The sequence below is a fragment of the Peromyscus maniculatus genome, chromosome 5 (genome assembly GCF_049852395.1).
Source record: "Peromyscus maniculatus bairdii isolate BWxNUB_F1_BW_parent chromosome 5, HU_Pman_BW_mat_3.1, whole genome shotgun sequence".
Classification (NCBI taxonomy): Eukaryota; Metazoa; Chordata; class Mammalia; order Rodentia; family Cricetidae; genus Peromyscus; species Peromyscus maniculatus.
This window is the reverse complement of record NC_134856.1, coordinates 101173153-101194060: the sequence shown is the minus strand read 5'-3', so window position 1 is coordinate 101194060 and position 20908 is coordinate 101173153. Positions and strand designations below refer to the sequence as shown.

Genomic DNA, 20908 nt, shown 5'->3' with positions numbered 1-20908 from the left:
ACACAGAAATATAAAACAAATAAATCAGGTTGCAGCATTTATCCTAAAAACATCTGATATTCTGGTAGAATATGTGAGGTAGGTTAACAAAAACAAAGCAGAGTCAATGTATTATAAGCAATACAAGGATGTTATAGAGTATTATAATAATATCCTTTGGAGCTGAAGGCTTCAGAGACTACTCTGTGAAGGTCGTTTTTAACCTGTTGTTAGGAATTCCAACTGACAGGAATTCATTGTCCTTAGATCTTAGGATTTTCGAACACTGACTTGTTCAAGAACATGGAAACTCTATGAGCATTGTCATCTAGAAATTCACCTTGTGACTGCCTGTGGCATTATCAAACATCACTAAAAAACTCTACTACAGAGATCCACATCCATCAAAACATGCAGAATCAATGACTGTAAAGGAGCTCAGCTTCAGTTGAGAGTCTTACTACTGTGTGTTTGTTATTATTATTTCAGAGAAAGAGAAAAGCAACAGAAGTCACACTTGCAATAGAAGCAAACTTGAATAACTAAGGAATCCTCAGACTGTCATCTTCCCCTGTATTTTCTTTCTAAATTTCATAGTTTTAAGACAGAAGATTTTGGCTTTACAGTTGCTTTATTCATTTTTGTCTCATCATTAAAAAAATATTTTAGAGAAAATTCTACCAAATTATCTATGGCTACTCAGACACAGACACAGACACACACACACACACAGACACACACACACACACACAGAGAGAGAGAGAGAGAGAGAGAGAGAGAGAGAGAGAGAGAGAGAGAGAGAGATGTACAGACATGCACACACCTAAAGGTGACTAGGGAAGGCAGCTGGCACGTACCACACAGCTTTCCCCTAGCTCTAAAAGTCCGTAGACCCAACCCTTTTCAGACACTCTGTATCAGAGGACTTGCTAGGTTCAGTTAACTCCTCAGATGTTGACAGCAGCATGCAGATGCTACTAGTCCCTTCTGAGCAAGAGGAGCTGTCACATTCTCAGTTCTACAACCTGCTAGAGCAGAGAATAGGTACTTCTGTCCTGAGTGTAAAAAAAGAACACTAAAAATATGCATTACACACCTCTGTGAACCTGAAATTGCAGAAGGTAATTGACCTTTACTCTCATACTCAAGATAATCTTATGTGGCACCTATTTTATCCATATGACATTGGATGAACTAGGACCACATAGCTAGGTAAGTGGCCTCCTGGAAACTTTTAGGAAGACCATCTTTCTACAGTCCAGTATTCTGTCACCCCCTGTATGGTCTTTTCCTTCTCAAATATCAAATATCAAATCTAATATTCTTCTTTTCATGGACAAAATATATTAAGGCCTCTGGACTCTAAAAAACATATGTCTTATGAGCTACATGACCACAATAGTGGGAAGATCATGGATGGAATCCTACTTGAAGCTCTTCACTGAAATTTTAAATCATGGCTCCTTGTATTTCATGTTTTAAGAATAATATGATATAAATGAGATGAGGTCAGAAAACAACCATGAAACAGCTCCTACATGTAAAAAGCACTTTCAACTTGACAGTGTCATTGAGAAAAACAGTACCCAGAACTCTGAGCTGCAGTGGTCCTGTATCTTAGTGCTGGCTACCTTTGGTAGCAGCATCCACAGAGGAGAGCAAGGAAGAGTGGCAGGGAAGCTAACCTTTACCAGGAACGTTTCACCTAATGGTCACATTGGGACCTGGTGCATTCTATTTCAATTGACCCTGGAAACAGCCTAGTCATCCTTGAGCTGAAGACGAGTAGACTGAGACTTACAGAAAACGATGCCTGTGCAAAATCACTTCCTTTGTAAGTGGCATATCCCATTCCCTATGGTGCCTTTCCCACAAAGATAGTATCACCCCAAGGCTTTGACATTGTAAAATGGAGACTTAGAATACCAATCCTGAAATATCAATGCCAAACTTCAGATTTAATGTGCTCCCAAGAAGTGGTCTCCATAGCAGGTGTTGAATTATTTGCCTTTTTTTTAATGCCTCTCAGTAGAACCCCCCCCATAGATCCCTAATTCATCATGAACCAAATCCGAGTTTCTTGTGATGGGTGGCAAAGATGCAATGCCCCCTGACATTGTGGACAGAAGAAGGAATGTTCAACAGGATGCCATGTTGCAATGACTCAGAAATCCTGACTTTCTGCCACATTGGGACTTATGAATCTACATGTGACCTTAGAACAGTTAGTAAATTCATAATTTGGGCACAAACAGAAATACATTTGCCATCTATAATGTTTTTCTTTTATTGAAAGTAGTTTATTTTCTCATACAGTATATCTGGAGAGAGGTTTCTTCTGGCTCTACTCTTCCCAGTTCCCTCCTCCTTCCCCCTTCCATCCAGATCTACCGTACCCTTTCTGTCTCTCATTAAAAAACAAGCTGGCTTCTAACATATCAGAATAGGACAATACAAACATATAGAAGTAAAAGAACCCAAGAAAAGGCACAAGAAACAGATATAGATGCAGAGACCCACTCATTCCCACTCATTTGCATACTCACAAATATCAATAAAGAAAAACTGGAAGCCCTAATATATACATAAATTGCATAAAGGGATGGATATATATATATATATATATATATATATATATATATATATATATATAAATAAAAAAATTTAAAACCCTGATACAACATTATGTGGCAAGGAGCCTCCAAAGATGCTGTTGAGTTCATTTTCACTGGCCATCTACTGCTGGGCATGCTGTCAACCCTTATGAGTAGTTTTTTTCCTCAGTGAGAGTCCCCTGGAGAAAACTAAATGTTCATTTGCAGGTACTTATCAATTGAAGATAACTTCTGGGTTAGGGTTGGAGTCATATGCCATATATAATTTAAGATCTAGCTGTAATTTTATATCTCCAAAGTTTCTTTAATCAACACTTCATTCCCACATTGACACTTTCCAGCACCTTCAATCTACAAAATTCTCTTTCCTATCTTATAATCATGAAGCTTCCTAAATCCTCCATGATGCTTTCCTAGTTCCAGTGGGATTATGACCATTAACTCTTTCCCCCTTACCATAGTAACAAAAGTGCACTATGGGCTTCTGGTTATTTCCATAACAACTAATCATTTAATTAAGCTTTACTGTGTTTCAGGCTGTTTTCCAAAGACTTAAATGGGTTAACCCATTTAATGTTAATGACAAGTTTGTAGGTGAGGAGACTGAACAATGAGAAGGCACAAAACCAGCCATTGTAGGAGTAGGTTCTTATTTAAGAGAATACTCTCATGCTATTGACCCTTGCTCTGAAAGTGTTCATTCACTGGATTTCATTTTCATGTTCTACCCATGTTCTACGTTCTGCTTGGCTTATTTTTCCAAGATCAGGTCTTTTTTTCTTTTGGTTTTATGAGACAGGGTTTCTCTGTGTAGCTTTGCGCCTTTCCTGGAACTCACTTGGTAGCCCAGGCTGGCCTCAAACTCGCAAAGATCCACCTGCCTCTGCCTCCTGAGTGCTGGGATTAAAGAATCAAGTCTTAATGGCCCATGTGCTATTAAGTGCTCCACAGACTTCTCAATGGTAGTGTGTCACTAAGACAATCACGAAAAATGCAGTAATTAATAACCAATTTTCATTATGTAGTTTAGTTCTGTGTCTGTCCTGATTGGTTTTTGTCAACTTGACACAAACCTAGACATATTTGGGAAGAGAGAATTTTAATTGAGAAGATGTGTCCAGAAGGTTGGCCTATAGTAAGTCTATTACAGGCACTTTCTTAATTAGTGATTTATGTGGAAGGGCCAAACTCACTGTAGTTGATATTATCCTTGGGCTGTTGTTTCTGGTTATACAAGAACATTTGCATTTAGAACTTTAACTTCATCCCTATTGACACTTTACTATTTGAAACATAGAATTTTAATTGTTAATCTTTGCTGTTGTTTTTGAAATGGCAAATAACAGCTGCAAAGTTCAGCATGTACTTTCTTTCAGTGAGATCCTGCATCATTCCCCCAGGGATGCTCTCATTCTCCCTGGCTCACTAAGCCCAGAAGTTCCAATTTTAAAAGAAGAAATAAAACGTCAAATGGAGAAGCAGAGCAAGAACATGGTAAGTTAGAGTGTCTCATGGTAAGCCCTCTTTCCAGGTCCTCTCCAGCAGTGATCTCCTGGGACTGAGCTGCAAACATTGTCCCAATGGCAGGGTTCCTGTGTTCTTTACTAGAGAAATTATTTCTGCCTAAAGTGGCCAAGCACATTACCTGAGGATTTAGAACTCTGGTTTAAATGCTTTCTTCATAGCATAAAGAGAAATTCTAATCAAGTTTTATATTCCCAAAGTGGAAGGCAAATTCACTACTGGCTGTAGCTGTGGTTGGGGAATAGCAGCTCTGTTTAATATTTTAAATTAGAAATGGGGCAATAAGTTGGCAGCTCACAGGGAAAAAAAAACAACGTGGCATTTGAAGTCAGAGAGAAAAAAAATCACACTCTTCCTTTTACCATGGAAATGGCTTCTGCTAATTAAGGGAAAAGATCAAAATCAAAGCAAGGTTCAGTTATGCTGATGTCTGACCCCCAAGCAGCAACACCAGTCTTGTGATTCAGAAGTGGAGAAATTGATAAGGGCAAACGATGCGGACTGCAAAGAAGTTCAAAAGGAAGGCCGTGGGGGGATGTCAAGTACATGTGTTTGTGCCTGGCTTGATACTATGACCAGAACTATGTATTCTTAAAAAGAACTTGGAAGAATTGACCCCTGGGACACCTTAGAGAAATGTGTACAGTGGATGAGGATGAAGACTAGACAAACTTCCTATCCTGGTGACCCATGCTTCCTTTTCAGTAGACTCTAAATGTCAATGGGAGAAACTACACAATTACATTATTGTTCTTTGAATGATATACCTTCTCTTTGCACTTTGAATCTTCACCAAAAAAGTGCATAGTATTATGTCAACATTATCTACTGTTGAGATAGCCAAAGCTTGTTCAGCACAGGACACAGAGTAATGGGGTAATGGGCTTCCCACATTGCCCTACACCAGATGACTCACTAATTACTCTATCCATAGCTGCATCAGCCATTTCCTCACTTATAGTGCATGGAAGTGTTCACTCAAATAGTACAATATACAAAGGTAATAGCATCCCCACCGCTTCTCCCATCTCTTTCTGTTGGGCACGTGCTGTGCTGTTTCTCAGAGTTCAGAGTGCTGTTCCTTTTACCACTTTCTAGATGTATTTTGGGACCTGGACAGTAGCCTTAGTACAATGATCCTCCAGCTTCTTTCAAGTATTTAAATCAATCCTTGTGATGTTTCCCCAGAGAAGAATGAGAAAGATCACTGAAAATACATCTTTAGTATGGTTCATGTTCCCTCGAAGGTCCCCATATGCCTTCAGGCTCATATTCTTGGGGAGAACAGTTTTGTACAATTACAGCATCCATTCTTTGCTCAGGTGTAGTTCAATGGTATGATAATCACCACATCATCAAAACTCCTCCACCTGGTATGACCCTTCCTAATAATTCTGGGAGACACCTTTGGAAATAGTTAAGACAAGGAATGTTCTCAGCAATCTGTCTCACTTTAGTAGCCTTCAAATGTAAAAGTCTGAGAAAAATATGTATTAGAACTTACAAGTCTAGCATGAATAGGCTAATACTCACAGAGCAAAGGAAAATAAAATGAGAAATAGAGAAGAGAGAAACTCAGGGGCCTAAAAGGGAAGCAGAGGTAAGTGACTGGAAGTTGTAGAAATCATACGTGGCAGGGTAAGCACCAGCCAATGTAGCTTTCCAACCATGGCTTTCTAATCAGGTATCAAATTCAGAATTTTGCTCTCATCTATCCTGAGTCCTTTGAAGTTTAGAATATCTAGTTTCCTGACATAACAGAGGAAAGGAAAATACCTTAGTGGAAAAAGATAGCTTGATACTGATCTTGAAAAGATGCCTGGATTTTAAGCCTATCCTCTTCCTGTAGCCCAGTTACTTTTCTGTTGCTGTAATAAAATACCATGACCAAAAACAACTTAGAAGGAAGAGTTTATTTTGGCTTACAGTGCCAGACAGATAAGAGTCCATCATGGTGGGGAGGCATGGCAGCAGGCAGGAACAGTGGCCGGAGCAGGAAGCTGAGAGATCACACCTTCAACCACAAACTGGAGGTGCAGAAAACAAACTAGAAGTGAAATGAGGCTCTATGCTTTGAAAGTGACCCTAGTGCCTTGCACCTCCTAGACCTCCCCAAACAGCCATGGATAGGACCAGGAATTTGGATGCCTAAGCCCATGGGGGCATTTTTCATTCGAACCACCACACCCTTGGCTGAGTTTTTTTTTTTTTTCTTAGAAACTACTTTTCTATGAAACTTGATACTTCCAAGTATCAATGCAAGGGTGTAATGTATAACAGTCTACAGTGAAAGTTTGCGAATCATCTCCTGAGGCTGAGAGAAGCATCACATCTTCCTTGATTAGCAGACCTCTTCAACAGCACTGTCATGTGTCAAGTCTATACAGGATAACCCAATGGCCCTAAATGAACCTTCACGTTATTTCGCCAGGGGAAACAATTCTTCCATGTACCATTAGCCAGATGTCAGAGATGTCTTATGTCTACTGAACTTGTAGCAATGTTCTCTGTAGCAAAGCTGCTGGTAAAAAGAACATATCCAGCCCTGAAATCCAGGATGGCTCCCCACTTGGCAATGCAACACAGAGGAGCTCTGTGCCTGGTTGCATCTTACAGATGCACTGGGTCAGTTCTATGGTGTCAGTTACCTTCCTCACCCAGACAGATCATCAGTATGAAAACCCTGACCTGCTTCACATGTTTGAGGGAAGGCAGGACAGAAAGTCCAGACAAGCCTTTCGAAGGCATCAGCTGTGAGCAGTAAGTTGTCTGCGTGAGAGAGGGCTGCTCATTCTGTGAGTAGGAAACAGATGGAAGAAGCCTCTGGAAAAGGGAGAACATGTTCTTGCTATCTTCCTCTTGTGAAAGTGCTCCATTGACTTCACTACTCTAATGTATTAGTTATCATATATGGAAACCTTAACTGTTTCAGAGTTCTGAATGCCTTAGTTTGAACAGTCACTTAATCCTCCCCATAGTCTAGTGAGTTGGGTTACTTTGACTGGCCCCTTTTATTGATAAGGCCATTGGAGTGTATTACAGCTCTGGGGAGACTGGAAACACTGAGAAAGTGACAGCCATGCAGCTAATGTGTAATAGCCTAGATTCAAAATAGACAGTTTAATGACATAGTCAGCTCCTGACCACTAGGCACTAACACTCTGAAGGCTGCAGCAGAGAAGGAAACACAGGCTGCTAGTCATACTTCTTCTGGCAATTCAGTATTTTCCCTCTACTTTATATTCCACCCACATCCATAATGCTCATATAACAATGTTTAATCCATAGTCTTCTTAAATGGAAGTCATTTCATATCAGCTCCATCCAAATAGATTATTATTTTAGCCCAGATATACTATGGGAAGGGAAGCAAGTTAAACAAAAAATATATTCTCTTCATTCTTACTTGGAGATAACTTCCAATTAGCCCCTGTTAGTAACAGGATGTGCTGGTTGGTTTTATGTTAACTTGACACAAACTAGAGTCATTTTGGAATAAAGAACCACAATTGAGAAAATGTCTCTACTGGGTTGGCCTGTGGGCAAGCATTTTCTTGATTGAAGATTAATGTCAAAGATCCCTCATTGTGGGTGGTGCCACCCCTGGGGAGGTGGTCCTAAGTACTATAAGAAAGCAGGCTGAACAAGCCATTGAGAGCAAGTCGGTAAGTAGCACCCCTCCATGGCCTCTGCAACAGCTTCTGCCACCAGGTTCCTGCTCTGTTTGGGGTCCTGTTCTGACTCCCCTCAGTGACTGACTGTGATGTGAAACTGTGAGTTGAGAATAAACCCTTCCCTCCCCAAGGTGCTTTTGCTCATGGTGCTTTATCACAGCAGCAGCAGAAACACTAAGTAAGACACAGGCCCAGGAAGACATCACTTCCTTGTGCCAACATTATAGATCAGGACACAAAGGGTAACTTATGAGTGCAGCAGAAAGTGTTCCTGGAGAAACACTAAAGACAACTTTACGTCATACGTGCTATCAAATCAAGACAAAACCCACCCCACTAGGGCAATCTAGTTTTTACTAGATTACAAAGCTGTAATCTCCCAGGAGCATGATGCAAAGCTTTGGCTCACCAAGCCACCAGGATGCCCACAGGCAGAGCCTTCTCATTACACCTGACCCACCTGTTCTGGCAGACAGAACCAAAGAACCCTGCTTGCTATGACACATTTGTGAGCTCCTTACACCCTAAAATCTTTGCCTCAGACCATATTTTCAGTGAAGAATTCCCCTTTCCTCTCATCGCGCTAGAAGGTTTATGCAGTCAAAAGTTTGCACTATTTAGAAATCATAGGGAAGATTTCTGGAAGTTTTATATCTTTGGGGGAGGTTATTTGGTTTTGTTTGCATAGTGGAGCTTTTTGTATTTGTTTATTGTGTGTGTGGGGGGGGTGAGAGGTGTTTGTGTCTCACTCTGTAACTAAAGCTAGCTTGCAACTCACTGAATAGCACAGGCTGGCCTTAGAATTCATGGCAATCTCCCTGCTTCAGTGTCCTGAGTTCTGGGATTCCAGGTCAGAGCTATCATGCCTGTCTTCGCATTTACCAAGAGTCTTATTTTGCTGTCTAAGAGGGGAATTAAAAGGCTATGGTGAACAAAGTCAGGGAAGACTGGAATCAATCAGCTATTTTAGAGTTTTACAATGATATTTTAAACTAAAATTTACTAATAGGTTACAGTGAATATCCTCTTTTGACTCTAGGATGATTTCTCTTCTTCTGTGTGCCCACAGCAGCCAGGAGCACAGGAGAGCAGGACTACTTGCCCTCTCTGCATCTCAAGGGTGTTGTACGTTGTTATGTTGTATATTATGTAAGGCTGGGATGTGCTGTGCAGCATTGCTTCTGAGTTACTGGGTTCTTTCTGGAACAGGGTTTCTTATAGTGTTTCATGAAATATAAAGGAATCTGCATTAAAACATTTTTCCAGGGGAAGGTATCAAGAAGCATAAAATATTATATGTTCTTTTGTGGAAACAAAAAGATACTGCAAAAAGTTTTCAGAAGAGAGATTCAAAATGCTTATAAAATTTTTAAATGAACATGTGTCAGTAAAATTTTTTTTTCACTGATTAATGAGAGAAATGAAGAATTTGCAATTGATTTCTAGACATTAAAGAACCCACATCTGTAAGCGATAGGGAATGATGAAGTAAATTTACACAGATGGGGAATAAGCATGGATGTAATTAATTGTCTCCTACCTGACATAATTCATAAGCCTTTCATAATGCTGCCTGTACCACAAGCATGGAGGCTGCATGATGCCCTGTTGTAAGCCAGCTTGTCTAGCATGATGAACATCTTACAAGGTTCTAATCCTACAGAGCACAATTTCTTCTATCTATATAGCCCATAAACTCTTATCTCCCCTAAAAGAGCCAGTGCAGAACTTTCCTGATGCCAGAACCTCCAAATAGCTTATAAAGTTATTCTTTACATTCACATTAGCTTTCATCAAAGAAAATAATCACATTTTTAAAATAAAAGAATTAAAGCTGAATCAGAGAAGCAGGTTGGGGTTGAGTAACTCAGGTCTACACTATGTGAGCATGTGAACTCTGATTGTGAAGATTTTTTTTTTTTAAAGAGAAAAATCGACATTTTATTTCCAGATTGCTGAAACAGCCAATGTCTCCCATGGGAATGGATGCATGACACAAGGCACCATATCAGACTGTCAGAGCGCACTGGTCACAGTCGCACAATGCACATCCCAGACCAGATGGACAAGGCTCTTCATCTTTCTATAGAGATTTTCTTTTCTTTTTCTTTTTTCACCTGTGATTAGGTATAATAATACTGAGAGTGGACATCTGAAGATCAAATGCTGAAACACATGGGAAAAATTTATTTCAGTACTTAACAATCAGTACTCCAAAACATGGGTTATTAGAATTATTGACACTCTAACAGAGAGAATCCTAAACAATGCTATTTGGTGAAGACAGACGTAAAAGAGCAAGCACATCCACACAGTTTGGTGTGGACAGTTTGACTCCAGAAGGAGGAGTGGAAATGTGGCCTGAGTGGGCATCCTATCTGGGGACTGCTTTTAGGAGACACAGTCTTCAGGAGACAGGGTAGCGCTGCAGCAGAGTGTGGGCCTTTACCTGATAAGTTTATTTTAATTGTGTGTGTGTGTGTGTGTGTGTGTGTGTGTGTGTGTGTGTGTATCCACCTAGTTCAAAATAGGGTGTTGGATGCCCTAGAGCTAGAGTTGTTGTTGGTCGTGAGCTGTCTGACAGAGGTGCTAAGAACTGAACTTGGGTCCTTTGCATGAGTATTTTCTGCTTTTAACCATGGAGTCATCCCTCCAGCCCTTTATATGGATTTCTAGAATTAGAAGTCCATATGCCTACATTTAGCTTGGATTTAAGAAAGGAAAACAAATCAAACAAACAGAAGCTATAACACAAAACCTGCCAGTATTCTTGAGACAACAAACTATATTATATTCTGTAGACTCTGGGTGTCGGCCCCTACAACCGTTGTCTGTGGTAATCTTGGAAGGAACGTCCACTGGCTGTCACATCCTATGTAGACTCTAGCAGGTACTTCTGTGGCATGTTATCTCCACTTCCTGCTCCAGATACATATTCGTTATCACTAGGAAGCCAAGTTCTAAGGACTGAACCCTTCCCTGGACTTCTACTTTCTGACTGAGTCAACAATTGGAAGGGGCATGCAAGAGAATGAAGGAAGGAGGGAAATGTGGTTGGTTCTCCTGGCTCACTCCCAGCTAGTAACAACACCTGAAGGTTCACATTTCTTCCTTCCAGGCATCCCAACACTCCCCTCTGCTCCCTCCAAGCTTTGTGAATGGTACCGTCCTTACTAAGTGACCTCCATTATAGATGGCTTCAGCATTCTTTACTAATTTCCCTTAATCACCAAATCCACAGCAAACTCTGGAATAGAACTTGATCCTCCTGATCCTAGTTTAAGATTGTACACTGTGCCTGCCAACTCTGAGGAAAAGGGGTCAAAACAGCTCAATATACTTCTAAAGGTTAGAGAGGAGGACAGTAGTCATACTGACTAGCAAGGGGTGGGGGGATGATGAAAAGCTGGATAAGGTGCCCCAAATACAATAGCTAGGAAGAACTATTTCAGTGTTCTGTAGCACTGTGAGGAAATGAATAAGTAATCATATACTTCTAAATAATTAGAAATGTCCGAACATTCCTAACACATATAAATGACAAAGCCTTAAAGGGAAGGAAATGTTAATTACCCCAAATTTAATCATTATATAATGTAAACATGTATGGAATTACCCCACTAATATATAAAAAAAAAGTTAAGAATAAAAGCACCATTGTTATGTCACAGCATAGAAGTGATCTTAAAAGAAGGCAGCACAATCCACCAAGCCAGAAAACATTGTGCACACTAAGCAAGTCTGAGCATTCTAATACCTGCCAGCTGAGACACTTTGCAGGACTATAAACTCTGAGGCTGATAATAGATGCTTATGACTAAAGACCATTTAATGTGATGTTCCCACCCTCCAATTCAGGGCAGAGATGATGCTTCCTCTTGTGATGCCTTCAAAACTTACATCACAGTTTACACAAAGGTTTCATTGACATTGTTCAGATGTTGATTTCTCTTTTTTGATAATTCAGGGCAATCAGAACAATAATACCACCACATTCTTGTAAAGAATCTAATAAGTTCACTCTAAAATATATGTCCAAAGGTAAAAAATACAGACTATCCAAAGCTATTTTTTAAAAAGAAACAGAATGAAGAAAGATGCTACATCCTATTCCCAAGCCATTGGAAGTCAAGAATACAGAATAGAAATCATAAAGGATGATCCTATCAGAAAAGTGATGTCATTCAGAACCTTTTAACACCTTGCAAGTCCCAAGCACAGGAAATCACAACAAAGAACAAAGTTCAGCAACCCGATTGCACGTCCATGGGGAAATCAAAGTGCACAAACAGGTCATTGCTAAGAGCAGAGGATAGATGATAGAAATCAAAAGAGAAAACTTAAGGGCTTGACCATATTTCTGGGACAAAGTATCTCCCCAGATGGTATTCTCCAGAGATGGTGGCTCAGAGTCACCAAATACACTGACTCCACACCTCATGGGATGAAATAACAAAGTACTACTTCTTTGCCTTTGGTTTAGACAAACTTGTTGTTTAAAGTATTGGTTCTTTTTCTCAAAATTCATGCATTTCTGTTAAAACCATAACTTACAATAACTAACTTCTGATTAGTCAGAAAATTGAGAATATTGAAATCTCATTCGTGTAACATCAGGGTGAACGCAAAGAAGCAAGCCTTTCAAATCTTATCACCTAGTAGGATGCCTAACTGTCAAGCTGTCAAAATCCATAATCACTTTGGAAATAGCTCTGGATGTGCCCATGGGGCAAGATCTTCATTAAGTTCATTGATGTGGGAAGCTCCATCTTAACTGGAGTGGAACCCTTATCTGGCTCATATCCCAGACTGAGTGGAGAAAGGGAGATGAACATCAGCACAGTGTACCTTCATTCTTCTCTGTTCCTGATTGTGCATGGCATGTTTGGTCAGCTGCTTCAAGTTTCCGCAACCTTGACTTATCCACTTTGATTGACAACTTGAACTGTGAGCCAAAACAAACTTTCTCTGCTTAGCTTGCTTTTGGCAGGCATTTTATCTTATCAGTATGGAAAAAAACAAAAACAACAACAACAACAACAACAAAAAAAAACACCACACAGCTTTTCCATTAATGGATTAGTCTTCTTGGTGAATGTGTTACTGCATTTTTTATTTGATGAGTCCTTTCATCCTTTTATCTTTTCTCCTCTAATGCCACTCACACAAACCAATAGCATCTGCTGCTCTCGACAGCTCACTGTAAATGAATAATCTAGTACCATTCATCCCAAGTGGATTTTTTTATTAAGAAAAAATTTTATTTATTTTACACACCAATCAAAGATCCCCCTCTTCCCTCTTCTCACCCCTCCAACCTCCCCCTCCCAACCCAGCCCCCATTCCCTCCTGCAAGAAGGTAAGACCTCCCATGGGGAGGTATATTTAGTAGAGGCAGGTCCAAGCTCCTCCCCCTGCCTCAAGGTTCTGCAAGGTGTCCCATCATAGGTGGTGGGCTCCAAAAATCCTGCTAATGCACCAGGGATGGATTCTGATCCTACTGCCAGGGGGCCCCTTAAGCAGATCAAGCTACACAACTGTCTCACTATACAGAGGGCCTTAATATGTAAATACAGGCTGAAGCTTCAAAAGTGAGATGCAGAATGTATTGTTTTGGTCTATTTTAGAGCATCTTGGAAGACTGGTGACTGGCAAATGCACTTGGTGGACGTCCTGTGCCACAGACTCAGACCTGGACCCAGAGAATCCTTGTAATTCTGAAGCAGAACTTCTAGGCAGGCTGCCACCAAGATTCACAGGCAGCTTTCAGGTACAGTGTATATTTATAGATCATTTTGATGAGGTCAAAGATTGCTCCCATTTGTCAGATATGGGCATAAATGTATTCCCAAGTAGTCATTGTCTTAATTAAAATGGCCAGTTTGAACCACATCCTCAGGCAAGAGGAGCTAATAATTAGATGTCTTGCTTTGGCCAGGTACCATCTTTCTCTCTTAGGGTAAGTCACGAAGGCCCATTGAGTCTGCTATCCTTATCTGCTTGCCAGTCCATATCTCATGCAGGGTCTTGATACTCACCTGCTCCTATGTTCCTGCCCCATGCTATGTCCCCTATTATTCCTTCCAGGTGAAGTTCAAATAACTGGAATTCATACATCGGCATCATTAACTTCTGTATGTGAATAATTCAGCGTAAACCAGATTCAGATAAGGGGGTGAGAACTTTAGAGAAGCTTTAGATCCCAGCTCTTCCCAGAGTAACAGGTTTCTCACCTCTTTCACTGTTCTTTTACCATAAAGGTGACAATGAAATAATTTAATAAGACCAACTGAGTAGAATGGGTACACTGAGAGCTTGGAAGGAAAAAGATCTAACCCTCTACCAGGCTCCAATCCCCTCTGTCCTGTCACTATGTCCTGGAGGCTAATTCAGTGCCGTTTTCCCTCCCGAGACATGGTTTTAACTTCTGCTAGGCCAGTGGAGACAGGCAGATACTGAATGACTCAGCCATCTCCAGCCCTTCACAACTGTCTAGAGACACCTCCTTTGCTCTGATAAAGTACTATACCATCTCAGTCCCTATTTCTGTGCCCCATTGTGAGCCTAAGCTTAGTGTAGAACATATAATTTCAGTTTTAAAATGTATATGCAAATACATTTTATATATTTGAAGAATATGGTTTTTCAGAGAAGGTTGGAGAGGTTCTAGCATGCCACTCAAATACACACTGAGTAGTGTGCAGCTTAAGTGCATATTTAATTGTCTACAAGTTCTGAAGCTCCAGTTGAAAAACAAGCTTGCCATCCAGGAAGGGCAAAAAACTCTCAACTCAGTCTAAAGTCCTTAAAACTGTCTTCTTGGCCTTTCAGAAAAGCTGACAGGGTCTTTGGTGCTTCCAGCCTTTGATTTCTATAAGATTCCCAAATTTGAGCTGATTTAAATATGAGCATGGTGATGTTTACAGAAAGACACTCTGGGAGGAATGTGAGCCACATGCTCAAAGACTCTTCCTTCAGCTCCACAAACTGGAACAGTATTTAAAAGCTGGACCACAGTTGAGAGTGTTGAGCATCATAACAAGATTATAATCAGATAGCTTTTGTCCTTCAAGCACCACTAACCTCTGCCTCCAAAAGGACTCTTTATAACATGCTGGAGGCTTCAGTAACCTTCAGATCTAGCCTGAGCTCTTTTTTTTTTTTTTTTTTGATGTATCACAATCCATTATCTATATCTTTAATTCACCCACCTGGCTGGAATTGGCTTCCTGAGAGAAGGAGATGCACAAACTGCATGCCAAACATTGTCATCCACCACATTTAAGCCCTAGACTTGTGTTAACAATGACTTCTGATGGCCTCCAATATTCAGTAAATAACAGAGTAAATCTGAGACTGCAGTAGTTCCAAGGGCATCCTAGGCTTTCATGTGTCTCAATGTACAAGTCTCATGGGAATTCACAGTCACTGTGTATAAAAACTTAAAAATAAATAAATGGACATTGATGTGAGTGCATAATTTGAGTCCGTCTTTCTGGGGTAAGATTTGGAAGCATCACTCAAAATGCTTAAAAATGTCTACATTCATTGTCCCAGCAGTTTTACCTCTATGAATACATTCAGAAATTAATCAAAGATATCTTTACAAGAATGCTTATTTTAATTTATGTATGGAGACAAACTAAATACTCTAAAATGGGGATTGCTGACATTTCTATTTAACTCATGGTAAGGGAGAAATAAAAAAACACTTGCATCCTAAATTTTCAAAAAAAATATAATTAGCATTATTTTCAAGAAAATGTGGCAAGAAAGTTGGGAATTACAGGCCAATGAGAATGGTATGAAAAGCTCTACCTGAAGGACAGCTTTCTCTGTTTGGAAAGCTGGCTTGAAAGAGCTGACCATAGATAAGGCTAACCCAGGCTGGAGAGCACCCTAGAATACCCATAGTCTCTTTTCTCCATCCTAACCTAAGGCTGGCATTCTAGAGAATTACATTTTCAGAGTCGTGATGAATGAAAACATTATCTGTTCTCAGAAGGCAAGCACAAGAAAAATTGCCCCTTTTGACCTTGCTCCTGGGGAAACAGAATGAAACCCATTCCTGGAAGTAGAAAACAGTCTGGCTTCACTGTATGTAATGTGATTGCACTGCCCTACCATCTGTGTGGTCAACAGGCAAGCCTCAAGCTAAGCACTTCATTTTACGCAATGCTGAGGGATGGTGCCTCAGGTCCTGGACTTAGCAAACACATATCAGTAATCTTCTAAAACGGGGAGGCATTCATTTGTATTTCATTGTAGGGAAAAGTTATAACTCTAAGAAAATTATAAAGATATAGAAAAGATAGGTGATAGATGGTAAGTATTTAGATGGATGATGGGTTAGATAGATAACAGACAGATAGACAGACAAATCGATCTTTGGACCTGAAGCCTGTGAAGCAAATATATTACCAAAAGCTCTAAACAGCAGGAATGAATTACAGGATTTCCCATTGTTCTCACAATTTTAGTATTTTCCAAATGCTCTAAAATGTATATATGCTTTAGAAATTATGCAAGAAGTTATTAGACAAAACTTAACCTTTAAAAATATGCCTGGTCTATAGGAAAACATTTTTTGTAATTCCTGGCATGGTTTGGCTCCCATAATGTAAATACTAACAGAAGCACAGATGTGAGCTTTGCATAGCTTTTACTTCTATTATTGTTAGATGCCTGTTGGGTACCAGAACCCATAAGGCAGAAGTACAATTACAGATGAATACAAACCAGTCTTGATCTCAGGAATGCATAGCTTGGGCAAGGATCCCAAAACATAGCAAGTGCAAAGCCCACCTCTGACTGTTGGGTTCACACCAGGCATAGGGCAACACCTGAGGGAGTACCTCACCCAGCCTTGGCTAACAGTCAAGGAAGGACTTCTGCACGGAATGAGTCAGAGCCTTTTTGTGAAAGCATAGGAGTGACTTGGAGGCAGGGGGGATGAAAAAGAGTACTTCAGGTAAAGGAGAAGCACCTTGCCCCCATCTGCATACAGTCCTTCATTCTCTATTCTTTCCTGTGTCAACACAATATTATCAATGCAGTGGTTTCCTCAGTTACCGTGTCTTGATTTTATTAAAAATTTGGTTAACTAGACAGCTTCGTGCTAGTAAACAATCAGTGCTCACATATTTACGGAGTAAAGGAATGAAAGACAAAGAGACAAGAAATAGAAGCATTAGCTCAGAAGACTTGTTTCCTGAGTGCTGGTCACCAGATGAGATGGGAAGGAGATACAGATTAAGAATAGAATACCCAAACAATGAACACCCCTTGAAGAGAGGTTACACTCAGTATGGAAAAGCAGCATAAAGGGATGTGATACAAGAAAGATGGGGAGACTGAGATAGCAGGCAAGGGAGAGAAAGACAGGCTGAATCTGTCAAGAAGACATACCATGCCTGACAGCATACATGTTAAGATCGATTAGCCTGAGATATTTCTAAAATTTCCTGCCACTACTCACAATAGGCAACAAAGTCAGTTTCTGTATACTTTCACAAATAAATGACTAGTGGTAGTGTAGAAGGACCTACACAATGAGCTTTAATCAGTTGTGAAGAAGAAAAAAATTGTGACACTGGCAGGGAAAAGGGTGAACTATGATATCCTCATGCTGTGTCATATAATACCATGTACTTACTCTCAAATGTATGATCACTCTATAAGAAAAAAAAAAGATAGGCTGAATCAAGATGCACAAACAGGCCCATCCTTTTATGCTACAACTTCTTAACTCACCTGCAATTCTGCAAAGAAACACAGCTGTAGTAGGTATTACTGTAGCTGTACTTGATATGCTAAGCTCTGCTTTAAGATCCTGCAGAGAGCTCAAGGCTCGAAAGGAATCCAAGGCGTCAATACATACTAAGACTTTTCTATCTGCAGGGGTTATGGAAAAGACACTCACACACTCTCTTGATGGTTTCCTTCTTTATTATCCTATTCTTCTCTTTTCTTCTACAGCTTATATACCCCATCAAAATCTTTCAGGCAATACAGGAATCAGAATGTGGTTACATTTCATTTTTCAAGTGAATGATTACAATGAACACTCATAAAAAATATCTTTCTTATCTCCCTTTGATTAAACATTTTACATATTACAAATGAAAAACAAATTATCCCAAGAGCCCACATACATTCACATCAGCTAGCAACAATTGGGCTGCTTTGTATTTTTGACCCTACCCTAATGAATGTATAACTCAGCTTGTCCTTGTAAACTTTAGATTGCTTTCTGAGAGTTTTCATCTTAAAACTATTATCAAAACATATGATCTAATCTGAAGTTATTTTAAGGCTTTGTTTCACCTATGATGCACACCTAAAACTGTGACAGCATCGTTCAGCATTAAGATTAAAGGAATTTGAGCCAGCCTGGCTCCTGGGGACTCAATTGTTTTCTTTAATCATTAACTTGATCTGTGATCTAATGCAGCTCCTTAGGTGAAACTCATAGGCCTTAGCTATGTAACATCTCCTTGAATTTATTTTTATTCATAAAAACTCTGCATAAACCATTATTATTATTATTATTATTATTATTAATTAATTAAGCAGTACAGCTTAGGGAGAAATTATCTTCATGACAATCCACATATAAAAATGTCTAGGAGAATGGGATGTTTCCATGAGATAAACGCACTAAATTTCAGGTAGTGGGGATCTCCCCACACCCGTTCATACCATGTCAGATACCAGATTACATGAGGTGAGGTGAATATTGATGAAGAACAAAAATGTAAATCTAATTTTTAGGTTAGAGAACAAGATACCGGCTTCTGCAGAGTTCACACTCTTTCCCTAATGGAATGGTGAGCCAGGGATCTAGGCAATGAGCTCAGTCAGCTTTCACTGACAATAGACTCACACACCCAGTTAGGTTCCAGATTGTGTCATACAGAAACTCATGGAGTCCACTATATTTTGCTAACAAATGAGGGTCTCCAGTTTCAACAATTATACTTACTGAAATTTAAAATATGATTTGTTTCACTTAAGTCACACAGACAATCAAGAAGCTAGGTACCATCACACCCAGTTCACAGATGAGGAAGCAAAGGCATATGGGTGTTGGTAAATAGGAAGTAGAGCTCAATCTGGAAACCCATGTCCATGCTCTTAGCAATTTCCTGCTCTGTGGTATTGAGCTTATGGATTACTCAGGTCAGCACTGGGACACCTGTGGCACCTGCAACACAGAATGTTGGCTAGGGGAATTTAACACCACCCTGCCTAAGTTACTGTGAGTCTGTTTGAAGTACAAGGACAATAAGACAAAGGGTGTAACCAAAGATATCTTTGTTTCACCTAGAATTCTGTAAGCCAGAATCTTGTGAATACAAAATAAAAACGACTACAAAAATTCTTCTTGTCCTGTATGCATAGTGCTTTTCTATGTGACCATGAAAATGTGAAGTTCCTCCCTTGAAGAGTTGAAGACTATTTCTGTATCCTTTCAATTTGAATTTTTGCCCTGTGATTTGCTGCATTTGGAGCATGTAGGAAGTGACAGGAAAAATAAGATTTGAAAAGGCCTTACTCAAAAGCATGTTTTCTTTAACTTGAGAATCTAACTCCCCACCCAGACAAACTTAAGATAGTCTGCTGGGTGATGCAACACTTACAGCAAAGTCACTTCCCTGCTTTAGGTGACACAAATCAACCACTGGTCTAGTCAATGTGGCCATCCCACAGCAACCTTCCCTAACAGAAGCACCTCAGATCCCAAGAATTCCTCAGTTGACCTATGGAATTGAGAAATGAAAAATGTTCATTGTTTTCAGCCCCTAAGTTTTAGGGTGGGTCTTTATACCACAAGCTAACTGGCACAGAATTCAGAGAGCATTACCTGACACCTTTGAAGTGCTATCAATAGTGTGACATGACTGTGTCCACCTCAATCCCAGCCACACATCTCTGTAGCATGTCCTCTTTATGAGAACCTGCCATGCCTGGAAGCAGAGGCCTGGAATTGCAGCTCTTGTGCATAAGACAGGAGGATCACAGATCCAAGGCATGCCTGGGCTGCAAAGTGAGTTCAAGGCTGACCTAGACAACTTAGTGAGCCCCTGTTTCAAATAAAAAGCCAAGAGAAATAGGGATATATTTCAGAGGTTGAACACCTGTATAGCATGCATCATGCTGTAGGTTCAATCCCCAGTATTGGAAATGGGTGGCAGGGGCAGTTAAAAAGAGAGAGAATATGATTTTTTAACCAATCATGCATAAAGAAATAGAAAGACAAACCTACAGAGTTGTGTGACTGGCGTGCGGGTCACAAAAAGGAAGAGTAGATTTCCTTCTGACTAAGATGAAGGGAGGCACTAAGCATTGGATGTGTGTATCCCTCCAAAATTCCAAGTTGAAACCTAATCCTCAGTTCTGTGGCATTAGGAGGTGGAGAGAGAAAACTAGGTTTAGATGAAGTCCTGCTGGTGGAGATTCCACAGCAAAATCAGCTCCCTATAGGAAAGGGACAGTAGAGCATCTACCCTATGCCATATAAGGACAGAGCAAGGAGGCAGCCACATGCAAACCAGGAGAAGCCTCCACACCAGACTTAGAATCTACCAGGGCCTTATCCCGGATGCACAAGAAATAAATATTTGTTGTTTTACCACACCTTCTGGATTAAAACAACAAATTGGAATTTTGTTTTATCTGTTCAAGCTAAGACAGAAAGTTCCCCCCAAGAGGTAGGCTTTGTGGTGAGAAGCCAGTAGAAATAAGAGAGGTGAGTGAGGTGGATGATGCTGAGGTGAGAAAAGAAAGGAGGGAGGGAGGGTCATCTCATGGTGGGGAAGGTGGGTGTAGACAGAGAAGTGAAGGAAATCATGAAGACAACCATGGAGCAATCTCTCTGGGCAGAAGAGAAGAGCTCGCCTGTTTAATCCTCTTAAGCAGGAGAATGTGGAAATGTTTTCAATCCTTTCCAAGAAGCCCCGGTGTTCAAAGAGAAAGTCATTACAGATTGTCAGGCTGTGCCAGTCAACTGCTTGATGAGTAAGGTTGCGCTAATTGCTCTGTGGTTTCTTTTCCCAATTAAAGTAATTAATTTTAAAGCAGATCTTAAATTGGGTGACATCAATTATAATAATA

At 40.1% G+C, this 20908-nt stretch overlaps 1 protein-coding gene across 3 annotated transcripts in view; it reads right to left on the bottom strand.

Annotated features, from left to right (window-relative positions):
- The window catches only part of Amph (amphiphysin), a 197148-nt gene that overhangs the window by 111468 nt on the left and 64772 nt on the right, over window positions 1–20908 (bottom strand). The gene's annotated exons all lie outside the window — the stretch shown is intronic.